Here is a 20165-nt window from a genome sequence, read left to right as displayed (position 1 = left end):
ATATTTCTAAACATTATGTATAGGCCATGGATGGATAGCTGGGTAGGTGGGTAGATGAATGGATGGGTGGATGGACAGATGGATGGATGGATGGATGATGGATGACGCATTCCCAAATAAGGCAAATGGTATGCAAGAGAATTTCAGCCTTAACAGTCCTCATATACTTTCTGGTGCTCTTGGTTGCACAAGGAAGCTTAACTTCCTATCATCTGAAAATGTGTACAGACTCATTGCCATTTTACCTCTTTTCTCATTTTAGTCTTATGCTTACCTACATGCTCACCAAGTTATAAAACAGGTAGTCATTTTAACTCTCACTGATGGCCCAGCTGAATTAAACACCTGGACTTGATTTGTTCCTATTCCCAGATTATCAGAGCACTCATATAGGCTGGCCCTCCACATCTCTTCATGATAATCCAGAAGGGAAGGAGGAGAGCTGAACTGGCACTCCTTTTTAGTTTAAGCAACAGCTCACTCCTCCATTCACCTACTCAAGTCATTTATACATTCATTCCATGAATGTTTACTGAGAGCTCACTATGCATCAACCAAGTTCTAGGTTCTGAAGATACAGCCATGACTAAAGCAGACATGGTCCCTGCTCTCTTGGAGGTTACATGGAGACAGACAAGTCAACAAAAGGCAATGGGGTGGGAAGAGGGATTGCACATCACACATCTCTTCACACTGATGTCCTTTGTTTAGCATGATACCTGGACAAGCCATTGAGGTGCAAAGGTGAGATGCTGCCTATAAGAAGTCTGCAGAGTTAAGAGACCCCACACCTCTCTGTATTAAATAGGAATTTGGGTAAGGGGGAGGTGAGAATAAAGGGGGAGGACCAAGGGAGGGAAAAAAAGAGGAAGAAGGAAAGGGGCCTGAGAAGGAAACTTGGGGGAAAACCAACCAGGGGAAAGTTCTCAAGGTGGGGCTGGCTAGGGGATCTCCAAGAACTACAAGCCAAACCAACCCCCTCCACTACATCACCTTGGATCTTTAGTAATTTCTGTCATATACTCAAGTGTCCTCTGGGGGTGATGTTTTGAGGAAACATAAGAAGAAGCTATGTTCTACATCTGGGTCAGCCTGGGGGCCAAGAAAGGGCTTGAGGGACTCAGAACGGAACACAATTAAGAATTTAGTAGGAGCAGGAACTCCAAGACAGACCACTATTCCATAAGTTCTCTAGATTTAAAGAAATCTGGTTTAAGATTTATTTATTTATTTGACAGAAAGATTGAGAGCACAAGCAGGGGGAGTAGCAGGCAGAGGGAGAGGGAGAGGGAGAAACAGGCTAACCACTGAGAGCAGAGAACCCAAAGATGTGGGGCTTGATCCCAGGACCCTGGAATCATATCCTGAATCAAAGGCAGACGCTCAATCAACTGAGTCACCCAGGCGCCCCTACAGAAATCTTGAATGCACATTTGGCTTACCACTAGATAGGGGATGGGACTCTGCTAAATTGATACATATCTCATACATCTCTCAAATGTCAGGTGACATTTAATTACACTAGAGAATCAGTGCAATGGTGCCAAATTAAAGCAGGTACAAGAACATCCCAGGGGACAGGGCTGAGGGTGGCAGGAGGGGGTGGGTCTCAACTCATACTTGAGATGTCAGGAAAGGCTTGCTAGAGAGGGTGATGATTGCTGTAAGATGAGTAGGAACCAGGGAGAGAAAGGTAAGCCAGACAAGGAGGGAGGGAAGAATGTTCCAGGTATGGAGAAGAGTGTATGCAATGGCCTAGAGGCAAAAAGAAACTTGATGTCATTCAAGGAACTAAAATAACAAGGTCTGGCTAAACTATAAGACCAGGTTGTTAGCAGGACAGGGAAATGGAGGCGGGAGGTAGAGACAAATTTGGAGATGCTTTCTAGGCCATGTTATGAGGTTAAGACCAACTTACTGGCAATATGGAGCCATGGAAGGATTCTGAGCAGGAGCTTAATCAGACTTGTGTTCCAGAAAAAAAGAAAAGACTACTATGTAAGCGCAAGGCGGGAGGCAGGGAGCTAAGATAAGGCTGTCGCAGTGATTGTGGGGAGAGCAATGGCAGTGGGGACCGAAAGTCTCTTGAAAAGAATCAACAGAACTTGGTGTGGTGGGTTACAAGTGGGCAGAAGGCAGAGAATGTCAGGAACCATGTCTGATTTTCCAGCTTGGATCTCTGGGTAGAGGATGGTCCTTTAATGTACCCGGAGGAAAGGAAGAAAAGAAAGTTCTGAACGTTGTTTGGAGCATATTGAGTGGGACAGTCATGTGGAAGAATCTGAAACTCAGGAGGGAGGACCGAGGTAGAAACAGGACATGAACATCGCATAGGCCATGATGGTTAAAGCAGGAAGTGGGAGGAGAGGCTGGGAGAGCGGCCTTGAGGACAGAATGACAAAAGCATCAAGCAGCCCACTCACAATCCAGCCCTGACTGAGGGACTGCTTTGTTCCAGACACACGGGAAAGCTTGACGTGGGTTTTCTCATTTCATCTTCATGATCCTGCAAGGCCAGGCTCACCTGCTTTACAGACGATGAAATCGAGGCTCGAAAAAGTGTCCTGCATTCATATCCAGCTGACTCTGAACTCCCTCCCTCCCTCCACGGCTGCCCCGCTCTGACCCCAATCCTCATTTTGTATGTAGGAGACCAGGAGGTCATGAAAGTTATCTTGCTTTTGGAATCACATCCAAGGAACAGCTCTAATGGCAGGGCCCCCTAGCATTGTATTTACTTACATTTGCACGGTTTGCAAATAGGATAATACTCCTGTAATAGCTTATTTGATGCTCACAGCATCCTTCTGGGTGGACATTGTTCTAATTCACATTTTACAAGTAAGGACCATAAGGATATCAAAACTTAAGGTCATTTGCCAACAGTCACACAGCCGGTAAGTGGCAGAGCCAAGTCCAGAACGGGTCCATCTTGGGCAGGGAGATACTAAAATCACAAGACACTGGGCCCTCCCTCCGGCCCCTTTCTAAGCCTAGTTCTCAGAGCTGTAGCTCCATCTAGTGGTCTACATTAGCACTGCGCTCCCATCATGCCCATCAGCAAAGTAGAACCTTCTACTTTGGAAGAAGAAGTCAAGTTTTAATAGCAGCAATAAGACCTACTCTGCTTAGACAAGGAGTATTTACTCAAGACATTCTACTGCTAAGATATACTGGGGACTCGGAGGAAGGACTACATCACCTCCCAGCTCCCAGGCTCAAAGAAGAGCCACAGGGAGAAATAGTTGTGCTGTGAGCATCTTTCTCAGAATCTAATTAAGCACCTACTGTGTGCCAAGCCTGTGCCAGATGACCAGGATCCACAGTCCTGCTGCTCTGACCAAGCCACCTGCGTGGCTTTCATGAGAGTTTTTAAAACCACATGTACCCTACAGAAGCTTTCTCTGTAAAGGAGCAGAGAGTAAATATCTGTTGCATATTCTTTTTATATATGTAGCCCTTTAAAAATGTAAAAGCCATTCTTATACTGGAGGCCATATAAAACAAATTATGCCCAGATTTGGGCCATAGGCTTCAATTTAATGACCCTTGCTAGAGTGTCAACTGAAGGAGGAAAGGAAATTTTCTTCCCCAAAACCTGAGACAAGGAGGGCTGGTGAAAATAATATGGTAAATAGGTAGACAGAGGTTTTTTGTTTTGTTTTGTTTTGTTTTGTTTTGTTTTGCACCATTCATAATAGTGAGGGACTATTACATTTCCTTTAGGAAATGGGGAAAGGGAATGTATGCACATGTTAAAAATTATAACACTGCAAAAGGACATCTGCTAAATAATATTTCTCTCCCCTCCAAACCTCAGACCCAACTCCCACCTAGAGGGGCAATCTCATTGTTCCTAGCAGCCTGTGTATCTTCCAGAGTTACTCTGTGCATATACAAACCAAAAACAAATAAGCAAATTAAAATGGAGTATTTATTGTGTACTTACTCTATGCCAGGTATTGTTCTAAGCGCCTTGCATGTTAATCTTATTTTATCCTGAGAGCAGCTCTATGGGCCAGCATGACTCTGATATTAATAGTAGAGGAAACCAGGGTGCAGAAAAGCTGAGGAACTTGCCCAAACTTACAGAATTTGGGTGGATATCGTTTTTTTCTTTTTAACAGAAATAGTGAGGCTGGTATACAAACTTGTGCATTCATTTATGTTGGTGGTGATTTCACTTCGTATATTCCTACTTTATATGAAGGAAGAAAGTGCCTGGAGTTTCATACCATGGAAACCAACAGCTGCACTGTCATCACCCCCTGTCCTGACAATTCTTTTCATGGGTCCCAGATCAGGAAGGACCTAGACCAAAAGTTATGACCAACTGTAAAGAGTAATATTGGAATAAAAGCCCAAGCTAACTTTAAAAGCACTCCTGTAACACTTCCCTCTATCCAAACCACTCATTTCAGCCCCTGAGCCTCACTCTCCATGGCTGAAGTTGAGTGTCCTCCCCTGTCTGGGGTCCCAGAGGTTAGCCAGGGGAAGCCATATACAGATGAAGTAGAATAAAAATGTAATAGAAGTGATAATTTTCTGAGTGACTTACGCCAGGCACTATGTCATTCATTCACATGCATTCCTGGTTGAATCCTTGTAATCACTCTTTGAGGTTGGCATTATTGTGTTTATTCTCATTTTACAGAGGAAAAAAGCTGAGGTTCAACAAGTGGAGTGGCTTGTCCAAGTCACATACCTTCAATCAATGGATCCAGAGTTCAAATTCTGGTTGTCTTGAGATTTTGCAATATTCTTTCAACTATATTACACTGTCTCTCTACTTACATGGAGGCTTTTGTGTTGGGATTCAAATTGGTCATCTTTTGATGGGGGTCAGAGCCACAGCTTTAGTGATAATAAATTTTAAAAACCATTTACATCTGTCAAAGGACGTTCACATCCATTAATACTATATGATTTTCAAAGCAATCCTGAGATGTGCAAAGCTGATCTTACTCAAGTTTCAAAGACATGACACACCCAGTCATGAAACCCAACTCTTGAAACTTAGACCTGCCTCTCTGACCCTCAAGCTTTCCATACCTCACTAGCCTGGGAGACTGAGCACAGGAAACACATTAGCTCACATTGGGGGGACAAAGTCCTTTCAGTTCTAGTCTCAAAATAGCTCCCAAAAGTTTGTTTACTTGTTTATTGTCTGTCTCTCCAATTAGATTTAGGTCTGTGAGGACACGGATTGAATCTGCTTTATTCATCAATACATCCCCAACACCTATCATAGGACTCCTAGCATCAACTGGAGAGATGGATGGATAGATAGATGGATGGTTGGATGGATGGATGGTTGGGTACATAGGACGATGGATGGTTGGGTGGAGGAAGGAAGGAAGGAAGGAAGGATAGGTAGATGGATGCCTGGGTGGATAGATGGATGGATGGATGAGTAGATACATAGGTGGTGGATGGCTGGGTGGATGAATGAAGGAATGATGGATGGATGAATAGATAGATAGATAGATGGCTGGCTGGCTGGCTGGCTGGATGACGGTGAGAGAAGCCATCATCAGGGTTCCTCAGATATCTGCTGTCTTCTGGGAAATATGGATGCCCACAAGTGGGCAGATATGCAAGACTATCCATCCTGACAAAGCTGGGGACTAATGGGTATACAGAAATAAACACAAAGCTAAGTGTACTGAGGAAAAGCAGCATAAACACTTCTATTACCATGACCCATCAGGTTGATGAGAGTAGAGCTGAGGCATTCCAATTACCTCAGACTTTTAAAAGTGACAAAAACCTACTTTCAGAACTTGGGACAGGATTACTATTAAACAGTAGAGATTTAGGCTCTCCCATCACTTACCCCAAGTCAGCAAGTACCCTCCATCCATTCTTTTCCCAATCTATTTTACGTGTTCCTATGAAAAGTCTTCCCCACTTGCCCTTTGGGACTATTAATGCTACCCAACAGCCAGTTCCCATTCTTCCTTTGCTAAAGGAGTCCTGATTTTGTAGGGGTGTCTACCACTCCTCCCCATGTGAACCAGGGTAAATCCTGACTGGTCTAAATCCATACTGGTAATCCTATTCCCCATACCAGGACTGATTTCTAAATGATCATGTGACCCATGAGTTTTACCAATGAGATGCAAAAGGAAGCTTCTGAAAAAGGTTTCTTTCTCCTTAAATATAGACACAGGGGTAAAGAGTCTTTCCTCCCCTGGAAGTTATCACATAGGTCCAAATTGTTCAGGCATCTTGCTGCCAATAGGGGGCAGAGCCAAGAGAATTACATTGGTTTAGACTTTTTGCAATGTGAGATGATACAGCCTCTCATTGTTCTAGGTAGTTGAGTCTGGGTTTTCTGTTACTTACAGCTGAAAGCACTCAGTTACAAGAACTAGGCATATTAGCATTATCACTCTTCTCACCTAACCAACATCTGCCCTTTTGGTGGCTATCTGAATGACAACGCCTTCCTTCACAAATTTCAGAGAAAGTCTTTGACTCTTTTTTTTTATTTTAATTTTTATTGTTATGTTAATCACCATATATTACATCATTAGTTTTTGATGTAGTGTTCCATGATTCATTGTTTGTGCATAACACCCAGTGCTCCATGCAGAACGTGCCCTCTTGAATACCCATCACCAGGCTAACTCATCCCCCTACCCTTCTCCCCTCTAGAACCCTCAGTTTGTTTTTCAGAGTCCATTGTCTCTCATGGTTCGTCTCCCCCTCTGACTTACTCCCCTTCATTCTTCCCCGCCTGCTATCTTCTTCTTTTTCTTTTTTCTTAACATATGTTGTGTTATTTGTTTCAGAAGTACAGATCTGTGATTCAACAGTCTTGCACAATTCACAGCGCTCACCATAGCACATACCCTCCCCAATGTCTATCACCCAGCCACCCCATCCCTCCCACCCCCCACCACTCCAGCAACCCTCAGTTTGTTTCCTGAGATTAAGAATTCCTCATATCAGTGAGGTCATATGATACATCTCTTTCTCTGATTGATTTATTTCACTCAGCATAACACCCTCCAGTTCCATCCACGTCATTGCAAATGGCAAGATCTCATTCCTTTTGATGGCTGCATAATATTCCATGGTGTATATATACCACTTCTTCTTTATCCATTCATCTGTCGATGGACATCTTGGCTCTTTCCACAGTTTGGTTATTGTGGACATTGCTGCTATAAACATCGGGGTGCACGTACCCCTTCGGATCCCTACATTTTTATCTTTGGGGTAAATACCCAGTACTGCAATTGCTGGATCGTATGGTAGCTCTATTTTCAACTGTTTGAGGAAACTCCACACTGTTTTCCAGAGGGGTTGCACCAGCTTGCATTCCCACCAACAGTGTAGGAGGGTTCCCCTTTCTCCGCATCCCCGCCAACATCTGTCGTTCCCTGACTTGTTAATTTTAGCCATTCTGACGGGTGTGAGGTGGTATCTCATCGAGGTTTTGATTTGGATTTCCCTGATGCCGAGCGATGTTGAGCACTTTTTCATGTGTCTGTTGGCCATTTGGATGTCTTCTTTGGAAAAATGTCTGTTCATGTCTTCTGCGCATTTCTTGATTGGATTATTTGTTCTTTGGGTGTTGAGTTTGATAAGTTCTTTATAGATTTTGGATACTAGCCCTTTATCTGATATGTCATTTGCAAATATTTTCTCCCATTCTGTCGGTTGTCTTTTGGTTTTGTGGACTGTTTCTTTTGCTGTGCAAAAGCTTTTTGTCTTGATGAAATCCCAATAGTTCATTTTTGCCCTTCCTTCCCTTGCCTGTGGAGATGTTTCTAGGAAGAAGTTGCTGCGGCTGAGGTCGAAGAGGTTGCTACCTGTGTTCTCCTTTAGGATTTGGATGGACTCCTGTCTCACGTTTAGGTCTTTCAACCATTTGGAGTCTATTTTTGTGTGTGGTGTAAGGAAATGGCCCAGTTTCATTCTTCTGCATGTGGCTGTCCAATTTTCCCAACACCATTTGTGGAAGAGACTGTCTTTTTTCCATTGGACATTCTTCCTGCTTTGTCAAAGATAAGTTGACCATAGAATTGAGGGTCCATTTCTGGGCTCTCAGTTCTGTTCCATTGATCTATGTGTCTGTTTTTGTGCCAGTACCATACTGTCTTGATGATGACAGCTTTGTAATAGAGCTGGAAGTCCGGAATTGTGATGCCACCAGCTTTGCTTTTCTTTTTCAAGATTCCTCTGGCTATTCAGGGTCTCTTCTGGTTCCATTCAAATTTTAGGATTATTTGTTCCATTTCTTTGAAAAAAGTGGATGCTATTTTGATGGGGATTGCATTGAATGTGTAGATTGCTCTAGGTAGCATTGACATCTTCACAATGTTGATTCTCCCAATCCATGAGCATGGAACATTTTTCCATTTCTTTGTGTCTTCTTCAATTTCTTTCATGAGTATTTTATGGTTTTCTGAGTACAGATCCTTTGCCTCTTTGGTTAAATTTATTCCTAGGTATCTTATGGTTTTGGGTGCAATTGTAAATGGGATCGACTCCTTGATTTGTCTCTCTTCTGTCTTGTTGTTGGTGTATAGGAATGCCACTGATTTCTGTGCATTGATTTTATAGCCTGCTACTTGACTGAATTCCTGTATGAGTTCTAGCAGTTTTGGGGTGGAGTCTTTTGGGTTTTCCACATACAGTATCATATCATCTGCAGAGAGTGAGAGTTTGACTTCCTCTTTGCCGATTTGGATGCCTTTCATTTCTTTTTGTGGTCTGATTGCTGAGGCTAGGACTTCTAATACTACGTTGAATAGCAGTGGTGATAGTGGACATCCCTGCCGTGTTCCTGACCTTAGCGGAAAAGCTGTCAGCTTTTCCCCATTGAGAATGATATTCGCTGTAGGTTTTTCATAGATGGCTTTTATGATATTGAGGTATGGACCCTCTATCCCTATACTCTGAAGAGTTTTGATCAAGAAAGGATGCTGTACTTTGTCAAATGCTTTTTCTGCATCTATTGAGAGGATCATATGATTCTTATTCTTTCTTTTGTTAATGTATTGTATCACGTTGACTGATTTGCGGATGTTGAATCATCCTTGCAGCCCAGGGATAAATCCCACTTGGTCGTGGTGAATAATCCTTTTAATGTACTGTTGGATCCTATTGGCTAGTATTTTGGTGAGAATTTTTGCATCCATGTTCATCAAGGATATTGGTCTGTAATTCTCCTTTTTGATGGGGTCTTTGTCTGGTTTTGGGATCAAGGGAATGCTGGCCTCATAAAATGAGTTTGGAAGTTTTCCTTCCATTTCTATTTTTTGGAACAGTTTCAGGAGAATAGGTATTAATTCTTCTTTAAATGTCTGATAGAATTCCCCTGGGAAGCCATCTGGCCCTGGGCTTTCGTTTGTTGGGAGATTTTTTGATGACTGCTTCAATTTCCTTAGTGGTTATAGGTCTGTTCAGGTTTTCTGTTTCTTCCTGGTTCAATTTTGGTAGTTGATACATCTCTAGGAATGCACCCATTTCTTCCAGGTTATCTAATTTGCTGGCATAGAGTTGCTCATAATATGTTCTTATAATTGTTTGTATTTCTTTGGTGTTGGTTGTGATCTCTCCTCTTTCATTCATGATTTTGTTGATTTGGGTCATTTCTCTTTTCTTTTTGATAAGTCTGGCCAGGGGTTTATCCATCTTGTGAATTCTTTCAAAGAACCAGCTCCTAGTTTCGTTGATCTGTTCTACTGTTTTTTTGGTTTCTAGTTCATTGATTTCTGCTCTGATCTTTATGATTTCTCTTCTCCTGCTGGGTTTAGGCTTTATTTGCTGTTCTTTCTCCAGCTCCTTTAGCTGTAGGGTTAGGTTGTGTTTTTGAGACCTTTCTTGTTTCTTGAGAAAGGCTTGTATTGCTATATACTTTCCTCTCAGGACTGCCTTTGCTGTATCCCAAAGATTTTGGACAGTTGTGTTTTCATTTTCACTGGTTTCCATGAGTTTTTTTAATTCTTCTTTAATTTCCTGGTTGACCCATTCATTCTTTAGTAGGATGCTCTTTAGCCTCCACGTATTTGAGTTCTTTCCGACTTTCCTGTTGTGATTGAGTTCTAGTTTCAAAGCATTGTGGTCTGAAAATATGCAGGGAATGATCCCAATCTTTTGGTACTGGTTGAGACCTGATTTGTGACCTAGGATGTGATCAATTCTGGAGAATGTTCCATGGGCACTAGAGAAGAATGTGTATTCCGTTGCTTTGGGATGGAATGTTCTGAATATGTCTGTGAAGTCCATTTGGTCCCGTGTGTCATTTAAAGTCTTTATTTCCTTGTTGATCTTTTGCTTAGATGATCTGTCCATTTCAGTCAGGGGGGTGTTAAAGTCCCCCACTATTATTGTATTGTTGTCAATGTGTTTCTTCGCTTTTGTAATTAATTGCCTTATATAACTGGCTGCTCCCATGTTAGGGGCATAGATATTTACAATTCTTAGATCTTCTTGTTGGATAGACCCTTTAAGTAGGATATAGCGTCCTTCCTCATCTCTTATTACAGTCTTTGGTTTAAAATCTAATTTGTCTGATATAAGGATTGCCACCCTGGCTTTCTTTTGGTGTCCATTAGCATGGTAAATGGTTTTCCACCCCCTCACTTTCAATCTGGGGGTGTCTTTGGGTCTAAAATGAGTCTCTTGCAGACAGCATATCGATGGGTCTTGTTTTTTAATCCAATCTGATAGCCTGTGTCTTTTGATTGGGGCATTGAGCCCATTTACATTCAGGGTAACTACTGAAAGGTATGAATTTAGTGCCATTGTATTGCCTGTAAGGTGACTGTGACTGTATACTGTCTGTGTTCCTTTCTGATCTATGCTGCTTTCAGGCTCTCTCTTTGCTTAGAGGACCCCTTTCAATATTTCTTGTAGGGCTGGTTTCCTGTTTGCAAATTCCTTTAGTTTTTGTTTGTCCTGGAAGCTTTTTATCTCTCCTTCTATTTTCAGTGACAGCCTAGCTGGATATAGTATTCTTGGCTGCATATTTTTCTCGTTTAGTGCTCTGAAGATATCTTGCCAGTCCTTTCTGGCCTGCCAGGTCTCTGTGGATAGGTCTGTTGCCAATCTAATATTTCTACCATTGTGGGTTACATATCTCTTCTCCCGAGCTGCTTTCAGGATTTTCTCTTTGTCTCTGAGACTCGTAAGTTTTACTATTAGATGTTGGGGTGTTGACCTATTTTTATTGATTTTGAGGGGGTTCTCTGTGCCTCCTGGATTTTGATGCCTGTTTCCTTCCCCACATTAGGGAAGTTCTCTGCTATTATTTGCTCCAATATACCTTCTGCCCCTCTCTCTCTTCTTCTTCTTCTGGGATCCCAATTATTCTAATGTTGTTTCGTCTTATCGTATCACTTATCTCTCGAATTCTGCCCTCGTGATCCTGTAGTTGTTTCTCTCTCTTTTTCTCAGCCTCTTTATTTTCCATCATTTGGTCTTCTATATCACTGATTCTCTCTTCTGCCTCATTTATCCTAGCAGTTAGTGCCCCCATTTTTGATTGCACCTCATCAATAGCCTTTTTGATTTCGACTTGGTTAGATTTTAGTTCTTTTACTTCTCCAGAAAGCGCTTCTCTAATAACTTCCACGCTTTTTTCAAGCCCAGCTAGTATCTTTAAAGTCATGATTCTGAACTCCAGTTCCAACATCGTACTAATGTCCGTATTGAGTAGGTCCCTGGCTGACGGTACCACTTCTTGTTCTTTTTGCTGAGGTGATTTTTTTCGTCTTGTCATTTTGTCCAGAGGAGAATAGATGAACGAGAGAACAAAATGCTAACAGGTTAACAACATCCCCAGTAAATATACTGTATACAAATCAGAAAAGACCTGAAACCAGGGGAAAAGAAAGGGAAAGAAAGAAAAAAGAAAGAGGAAAAAAAAAGGAAAAAAACAAAAAAACAAAAACAGAACAATACAAAAAAAGCAGAATATGATCAAATATGATCAGGCTAGTGCATAGATCAGTGCCACACACTAGATTTTGGGCATATTTTGGTCTGTTAGAAAAAAGTGCCTCCTAAAATTTTAAAGGAAGAAAGACATATATGTGCAAAATAAGGGTTGATACAATGAAGGGATGGAAGATGACTGTAAAGATGAAAATTATAAAAGATTTTATAAAAGGAATTGATAAGATAAGTTGTTTGAAAAAAGAAAGAAGATTTAAAAAAAAAAAGTAAAAAGGGAGAGAATGTGATCAGGCAGGAGACTAGAACAAAGCCATACACTAGTGATTTAGGGTATATTTTGATCTGTTAGAAGAAACTGTATCTCAAAATTTTCAAGAGAGAACAACTTATATATATATATATATGTACACATATATATATGTGTGTATATATATATATGCCAAAAATAAGGGTAACTACTATGAAGGGATAAAATATGACTCTAAAAATGAAAAATAAAAAATGTTTTTTTTAAAAAAGGGATTGATAAGATGTTGGTTGAAAAAGGGAAAAAGAAAAATTAAAAAAAAAAAACAGTTAAAAAGATTAACTTTGATGAACTAATGAATCATGGTAAAAAAAAAAGCCATGAATTCTATGTGCAGTATTCCCCTAGCACTGGAGTTCTTCCATTCTCCTTGATCGGTAAACTTGGTCTTGGCTTGCTGGCTGTTCGTGCTGATCTTCTGGGGGAGGGACCTGTTGCCGTGGTTCCCAAATGTCTTTGCCGGAGGTTGAATTGCCCCGCCCTTGTCGGTCCCGGCTAAGCAAGCTGCTCGGGTTTGCTCTCGGGAGCTTTTGTTCCCTGCAAGCTCTCGGTACAGCTTTGGAGGACCAGGGCGAAAATGGTGGCCTCCCAATCTCCACGCGGAGGAGCTGAGAACTCGGGGCCCCGCTCCTCAGTGCGCCCCCAGAGAAAAGCAGTCACTCCCGTGTCCCCGGTCTCCAGCTGCACTGCGTGCTCACCCGGCCTGTGACCGAGCGTTTCTATCTCTGGCACCCGACCCTGTGTGGAGTCTCCAAACCCCGCAGATCCCTGCGGTGCGCTCCCGCGCCGCTCCTCCCCAGGGGAGGAAGGGGAGTCTCCCCGGATCTGCCGCTTGTTGGGTCCCTGCTGGAGGAGCAGTGGCCCGACTGGGTCACGGATCACAGTTTATGGCCACCCCAAGCTGAGAGCCCGCGCCTCAGCTCCGTCTCTGCAGCCGGCTTCCCCGCTCCGATACCTGGGAGCTCTGCCGCACTCAGGCACCCCCGGTTTTTCTGTGACCCCGAGGGTCCTGAGACCACACTGTCCCGGGAGGATTCCACCCCCCGTTTAGCCACTGCAGCGGCGTCCCTCAGCGGAGCCACCTTCTAAAAGGTCCGATTTTGTGCTCCGCGGCTCTATCACTTGCCAGAAGCGGCTGACGGAAGGCCCCTCCCCCGCCATCTATCCTCTCGAATATCACCTCGGATTCACTTCTCCGCACGTCCTACCTTCCAGTAAGTGGTCGCTTCTCTGTTCAGAGAGTTGTTGCTACTCTCCTCTTCGATCTCCTGTTGAGTTCGTAGGTGTTCAGAATGGTTTGATCCCTATTCAGCTGAATTCCTGAGACCAGACGAAATCTAGGTCTCCTACTCCTCCGCCATCTTGCTCCGCCCCAAGTCTTTGACTCTATTAAGCAAGGTGTCATCATACCAGAGAGAATCCAGATTTGTTATTTGGAGCTCCACAAAAAGGCAACATGTCTTCCAAATAGAGAAATTACCTATGCCAGAACCTTTTCTGAAGATTTAAACTCTTACCAAAAATGTGAAATTCTTCTCACCAAAGAACTGGAGGTTGGAGGACATGATACCATACAAGGTGCTCTATGAGGCACTTTCATTCCCAAAGTCCCAAAACTCTAGGAACAGAGGTGAAAAAGAAAAACTGGAAATTGGGGCAAATTTTCAACTTTACATTGATTTGAAGAAGGTGTTCATGGAAACAGGTATGTGAAGGTAGAGAATGATTCAAATTAATTGAAAAACAAGTCCTGGAGATTACAACTGGAAGAAAGGAGCTAAGGGAGGGAAAGCAGCAATTGGGTGGGTGGGAGGTGGGTAGGCAGCTCAGTGATGTTCATGAAGTGTTTGAACCAGGTGAGATCTTGTCATCTACTTGAGCTCAAGTATTCATTGAACACCTGTCTGTGCCAGGCCATGTGAGAGATGCCAGAGGTATAAAAATAGAGACCCCTTAGACCCTATCCTCCAGAGTTAGATGCAGAAGGGTTAAATGAGGGTCCTATAGCATGATGGTTAAGAGAGAAGATCCTGGTGCCAGACTGAGAAAGTTCAGATCTGAATTGTGCTCTCACTAGTTGTATGACCTCAGGAGGTATCTTCACTTCTATATACATTTCTGTAAAATGGCTATACCACTAAGGAATCAATAAGGCTCACAGTAAGAACTCAATACAATTTAGCTATAATAACAGTGATGGTAACAGAGAAAATGGTGCAGCTGGAGCACACAGAAGCTGCCTCCCCAATCCAATCAGGCAAGTCAAGGAAGGCGCATCAATGTAAAGAAAAGTGTATCAGTCACTGTTCTTTAGACATAAGCAATAAAATCTGATTCTGGCTAACTTAACCCTGAGTCTTTACATCGCTGCCTCCGAGAACTTTATGTTCTGATGCCAAAGCCTAGCTCACATGATCACATCGAAGCTGCCAGAAAGGCTGAGAAAGCAAGTTTGGACTTTTCATCTTTTATGATAGGAGGAAGATTCATCTCATAAAGTGCAAGATTTAAAATAAAAAAAAAAAAAAAGAGGAGATGCTAGCCCCAGAAAAAAGCCAAAGTGTCTTCTAAAGAAAGCTTCCTGGAATAAGTACCATCTCAGCTGAGTTGAAACCAACTCACAATTTGTATTTTACCAATGAAGAAAATGAGAGACAGAGGGATGGATTTTTCCAAGGCCACAGGTTTTGGGAGGAAGAGAATATGACTGGGAATTGGGAGAAGTAGGGTTCAGGGGGAGACCACAGGGGAGACTTCTCACAGGGCTGTGGGAGGAAAATGCTGTTAAGTCCCAGCTGGAAGTTGACGTTGAGTCTAGAAGTGGTGGCAGCAGAAGAGAATAGTGGACAGTTGTTAATCTCCAAGCCTGGGAAGAAGTTGGGATCCAACATAGAAGAGCATTACATAATAAAGAAATTATCTGGTCTTTATCTCCAGTTCCCTGGAGGGAGCCTCTAAACCCTTGGAAGTTCCCAGATGATAGAAGTATCTTTGTTACTCATGGGGAGCCCCTTGGACCACACCTGAGTTTATGCAAATGAAGTGTCCCACAGTGGGCCCCTAGATAGTTTTAGACTGGGTGCTGGCCATACCAGAGAGACCAACTATGTGATTTGAGGATTGGGGCTTTGAGTCCTATGATATCAGTCTGTCCTCCTGAGGCTTAGGGGCTGGAGATCAGTTCAGCCACAGGACCAACGATTCAATCAGCCATGCCTACATGGTAAACCCCAATAAAAACTCTGAGTGCCTAGAGCTCCAGGGAGCTTCCCTTGTTGGTAATCATACACTGATGTGTCAAAAGGGTAATGGTTCTTGAGGACATGGAAGCTTCACAATTGGGACCCTCCCAGACCTCATCCTATGAAACTCTTAATTTAGAAGGTCTTGATTTGTACCCTTTATAATAAAACTGAACATAATTATCACTCTTTTCTGAGTTCTAGGAATTGTTCTCCTAAATTGCTGCATCTGAGGGGCTATTAGAACTCCCAAATCGTAGCTTGTTGGTCAGAAATGGAGATGATTTCTGGGGAATCCCTGAACTTGTGGATGGTATATTGAAGGCATTCTTGTTGGGGACTGTGTCCTTAACCTGTGAGATTTGACCCCCAACTCTGGATAGTTAGCATCACAACTGCATTGCAAGGAGAAATCTATAATCCAGGCAAAGGGCCATATTGCTCCAACACTGCGGTTGAGCCTCTGTCAAGGAAAGTCATTCAAAAATGTGGAAGACGTGTGTAGCTTGTGCCTGCCCACACTCTCTTTAGATAGCAGTCCCTTCTCCTTGATTCTTAAGCATGATGGATTGTGCAAGAGCTTCAACCCTGGTGCCAGCTGTACCCATGTGACCAAGACCTGACCAATCCAACCACTGCATGTACCCGATCATAGCAAATGACTCAGGAATGGACACCCAAGGTAATCCAATAAAAGTCAAACCCTGAACTTCCACTGGAATCAAGTGAGAACAAAGCATTCTCTTCTGGAATTGTTGACTATAAGGATGAAAATAAGCCTCGAGCTTCTTGGAGCCACCCCATACAGAGACACTGCCAACAAAGAGAGGAAAATCAAACTGAGAGTAAGAGAGAGGTTAAATCTTGGTTACCTCATTTGAGCATCTGGTTCTAGTCAGAACTTTGAAATGTTTAGCCATGGGGCCCAACCAATTCTCTTTTCTGCATAAGTCAGATTCAGTTTGGTTTTCTTCACTTGCAACAACAACAACAAAAAATCCAATGAATGCAGAAGGAGAGAGAAGGGGATCTCTGGGCAAGCCTAGTCAAATCCCAGACCCCGCTGAGAAAGGGCCCCTCCTCTCAAGGGCTGCGGGGATAAAAGAAGGAGAGCCTAACAGAATTATCATGCAGGTAAAGCTAAGAGAAAATCTCCAGTTAAACCCACAACATCAATCAAAAGAAAAGGGGAAGATGAGGAACACAGATGTTTTATCACTCAGCTTTGCAGCAGGTGTGAAAGTGCCAATTTGGATTTAAAAGAGCATGAAACAAATGTAAGGTGGGGACTGTTATCAGAGCCAACTCTCATGTACCTACCACCGTGAAAAGAGGTGCTGGGGAAGTGGATTTCCTCGCTCAGTGATCTCCCAAGTGGGGTAGGTAGGGAGAGTGATGGTGCACAAGAAAGTCCATCAAGGGAGCAGAAGACAATACTGGGACTTATATTTACGGGTATCTTAGCCAAAGTGTATTTTAAGCAGTGCAAGTAATTTAGATGTGGATTAGCCCTGGAACCTTCACTCCATTTATACCGAGAATGGCACCACGTGTCTGGGATCAAACAGTCAAGCCAGGAAATCCAAGAGGAAATGAAAGAGCTCCACAATGGGAAGAGGTTAATCATGGCTTTGCTGGCTTCTCATCCATGGCCTTATTTCCAATAAACTAGAATGCCTCTTCTTTTTTTCACCAGTTTTAATTATTTTTTTCAAACTGAGATATAACTGACATATAATGTACTAGTTTTAGGTGTACAACATAATGATTATATATATATATATATTTATATTTATATACATACCATACATATTTATAATTTTTTTCTTAGGATATGAACTGTTAAGATCTACTCTCTTAGCAACTTGCAAATGCACACTACAGTATTGTTAACTACAGTCACCATGTTGGACTTTATATCCCCAGGACTTACTTATCTTACAAATGGAAGTTTGTACCATTTGATCACCTTTGCAAAATTCTCTCACCTCCCCCAACCCCAGCAACCACTCATCTATTCTCTGTATCTATGAGTTCGTTTCGTTTCAATACCTCTTCTTAAAATGCCTGCCATATTATTTCTAGAACACCAAGTATGCCTGTGAAGCGGGCACTGCTCTGTCTATACCCCAGCGATTTTCTCAGGTCCTGGGAGATGTGCTACCTGAACTTGCACTAACTGGGCCCCAGACAACTTGTTCCTGACTGACCCCTCCTCAGTCTCCTCCTTGGCTCTCTGGCTTCTCTCCCGGTGAAATTGAGGTTGCCAAGAGAAACAGCGGACCCAACCTGTTCAATGAGGAAGTTTAACATAGAGTTGTGTTGTTTTTCTCCCTAAGTCCCAGTTGAATGGTCCCATTTCCATGGCTGAGACTACTAGGAAGTCAGATGGTCAAGAAGCCGAATTACAGAGCCTGAAACAACACTGCAACGTCTTCTAGTTACCCCTGCAACAATGGCTCTTCGGAGCACATTCGAATTATCTCTCTCAATCACGATAACAACAAAGAGGTCTGATGCTTTAGAGGATCAAAAGAAGCAGGTAATTTAGCCCCAAGTGATTTTTTACTTGGGGTAGCACAGAGACACCACCATCCACTTTGCTAAAACAGCAGCAGGACCTCCCTTGTGAACAGTCCCAACTGGAGAGGGAGAAGATAAAAATGTACAAAAATGATAAATCTGATGCCCTTTCCTCTTTGTATCAGAACTCATAAGAGCATTCCATTACACATCCAGCAACTCTAGAGCATCTGTAATGTGGTCTCATTTACAAACATGTTATTTATACTTCATTATTTCATGAACCACTGATTACATAAAGCAGATTCACTTTCCCCCTCTTCTTCAAACTAATGTTGTTTTACACTTCCAGAAAACTCACCAAATGAGAGTAGGATAGCTGGGTATGACTAGCCCAGACATGGGCCAGATGGCAACAGATTTAGTGCTTTTCTCGTCTGGGGCCTCAGTTTCCCCATCTGTAAGACAAGAGAGCTAGATCTTGAGAGCCCCAAAACTACATTTCTACAAACCAGGCAAGTAATAAAACTGAACAAAGGGGATTGGGTAAAATATAATGTGTTCCCCCACTTGACAAGCATTTAGTGAGAAAGGCACTGGGAGCAGACGGATAGATAAGCTGTGATCCCTTCCCTGATGAAGCACTCGATCATGTGAGGGAAGCAAACACATGAACAGTGACCAACACATATGATAAAGGAAAAAAAAAACTATGTTCATTCACCATATGAACCCAAAAGAGGGTTGGACTAACTCTTCCTAAAGAATCTTGGAAGGTTTTAAAAGAAGCAGGCATTTGGTTCGGTCTCTCTATTTAACCCAATTGGAAAAGAACGATTTTTCTAGTGAGTAAATGGGAAGAGGAGTCACATTCCACATCAAGGAAACCATCCTCGAAAAGGCACAGAGACCTGGAAAACAACGGTGTATTTAGTGGGGAAAGAAGGATGTTTGTTAAGGCTGGAGTCTCTACGCATGAAGAGATGATGAGCAGTCTGGAAAGCTTAGTTAGAACCTAATCACAAAGGGCTTTTGTGGACTTTATCTTGAGAGTAATGGGGAGCCAGAGACGTGTTTTAAAACCTTGAGAAAACTGGTGACATTGACATTTCAAGAAGTTCATTCTACCTGCAGGGTGGAGAATGGGTTAGAGCCTCACTGTCCAATATGGTAGCCATTACTCACATGTGACTTTCAAGGACATGACATACACCTGGTCCAAAGTGAGATATGCTATGACCATAAAATATACACGGGACTCGGAACACTTAGCATGAACAAGAGGAATGTAGAATATCGCATTTGTATGTTTTAATACTGATCACATGTCACAAGGATCATATTTGGGGAGTACTGGGTTAAATAAAATATTGTATTAAGATTAATTTCACCTGCTTCTTTTTACTTTTTTTTAATGTGGCCCATAGAAAATTTAGAATCACATTGTAGCATGCATTATAATTCTACTGGATGAATCTGAATCAAATGCCTGACTCCAAAAGCCAGAAGACCAATGAGGAGACTTTGAAAATGCCCAGAAGAGACCACAGAAGAATGAGGCATCCTCAGGCAGTGGGACTGGGACAGAGAAGAGGGCAGATGCGTTGGAGGCTATGGTATTGTGTGTGGTTGTGGTGTTGTAGGATTAAGAGCATGGACTCAGAGCAGAGAGCCTGAGTTCTAAACCTGGCTCTGATATGTACCAGCTGTGTGATCTTGGACAAGTCACTTCACATGTCTGTTATGCCTCAGTTTCTTCAATTGTACAATATGGGTAGTTACAGCTCCTGCTTCCTAGGATTCAGGTGAGTGGATACAATGAGTTCATTCACTGATTCTCCTATTTCACTGCACATTTCAAACCACTGGGGAATTTTTTAAATTCCCAATGCCCTGAGATTCTGATTTCATTGGTGCAGGGTGCGGCCTGAGCATCAGGACATTTAAAAATTGCCCAGGTAATTTCTGATGTGCAGGACAGTTTGTGAACCATTGAGTTAGTAGATGCAGAGTGCTTAAATCAGTGTCTGGCACAGCACAACCAAGATTTAAGCGTTTACTATACTGTGAATGTCTTGAATAATTCATAATATATTTAAAATAATAATTGAGGGCCTACTGTGTGCCACTACCTGCCATTGCAGGAGCAGGACATCTTCCAAATTAATTCACGGAGC

Source organism: Callorhinus ursinus, unplaced genomic scaffold (assembly GCF_003265705.2).
Source record: "Callorhinus ursinus isolate GAN/ISIS: 27379988/994484 unplaced genomic scaffold, GSC_fseal_2.0 scaffold41, whole genome shotgun sequence".
NCBI classification, from domain to species: Eukaryota; Metazoa; Chordata; class Mammalia; order Carnivora; family Otariidae; genus Callorhinus; species Callorhinus ursinus.
This window is presented reverse-complemented; position numbering follows the sequence as displayed.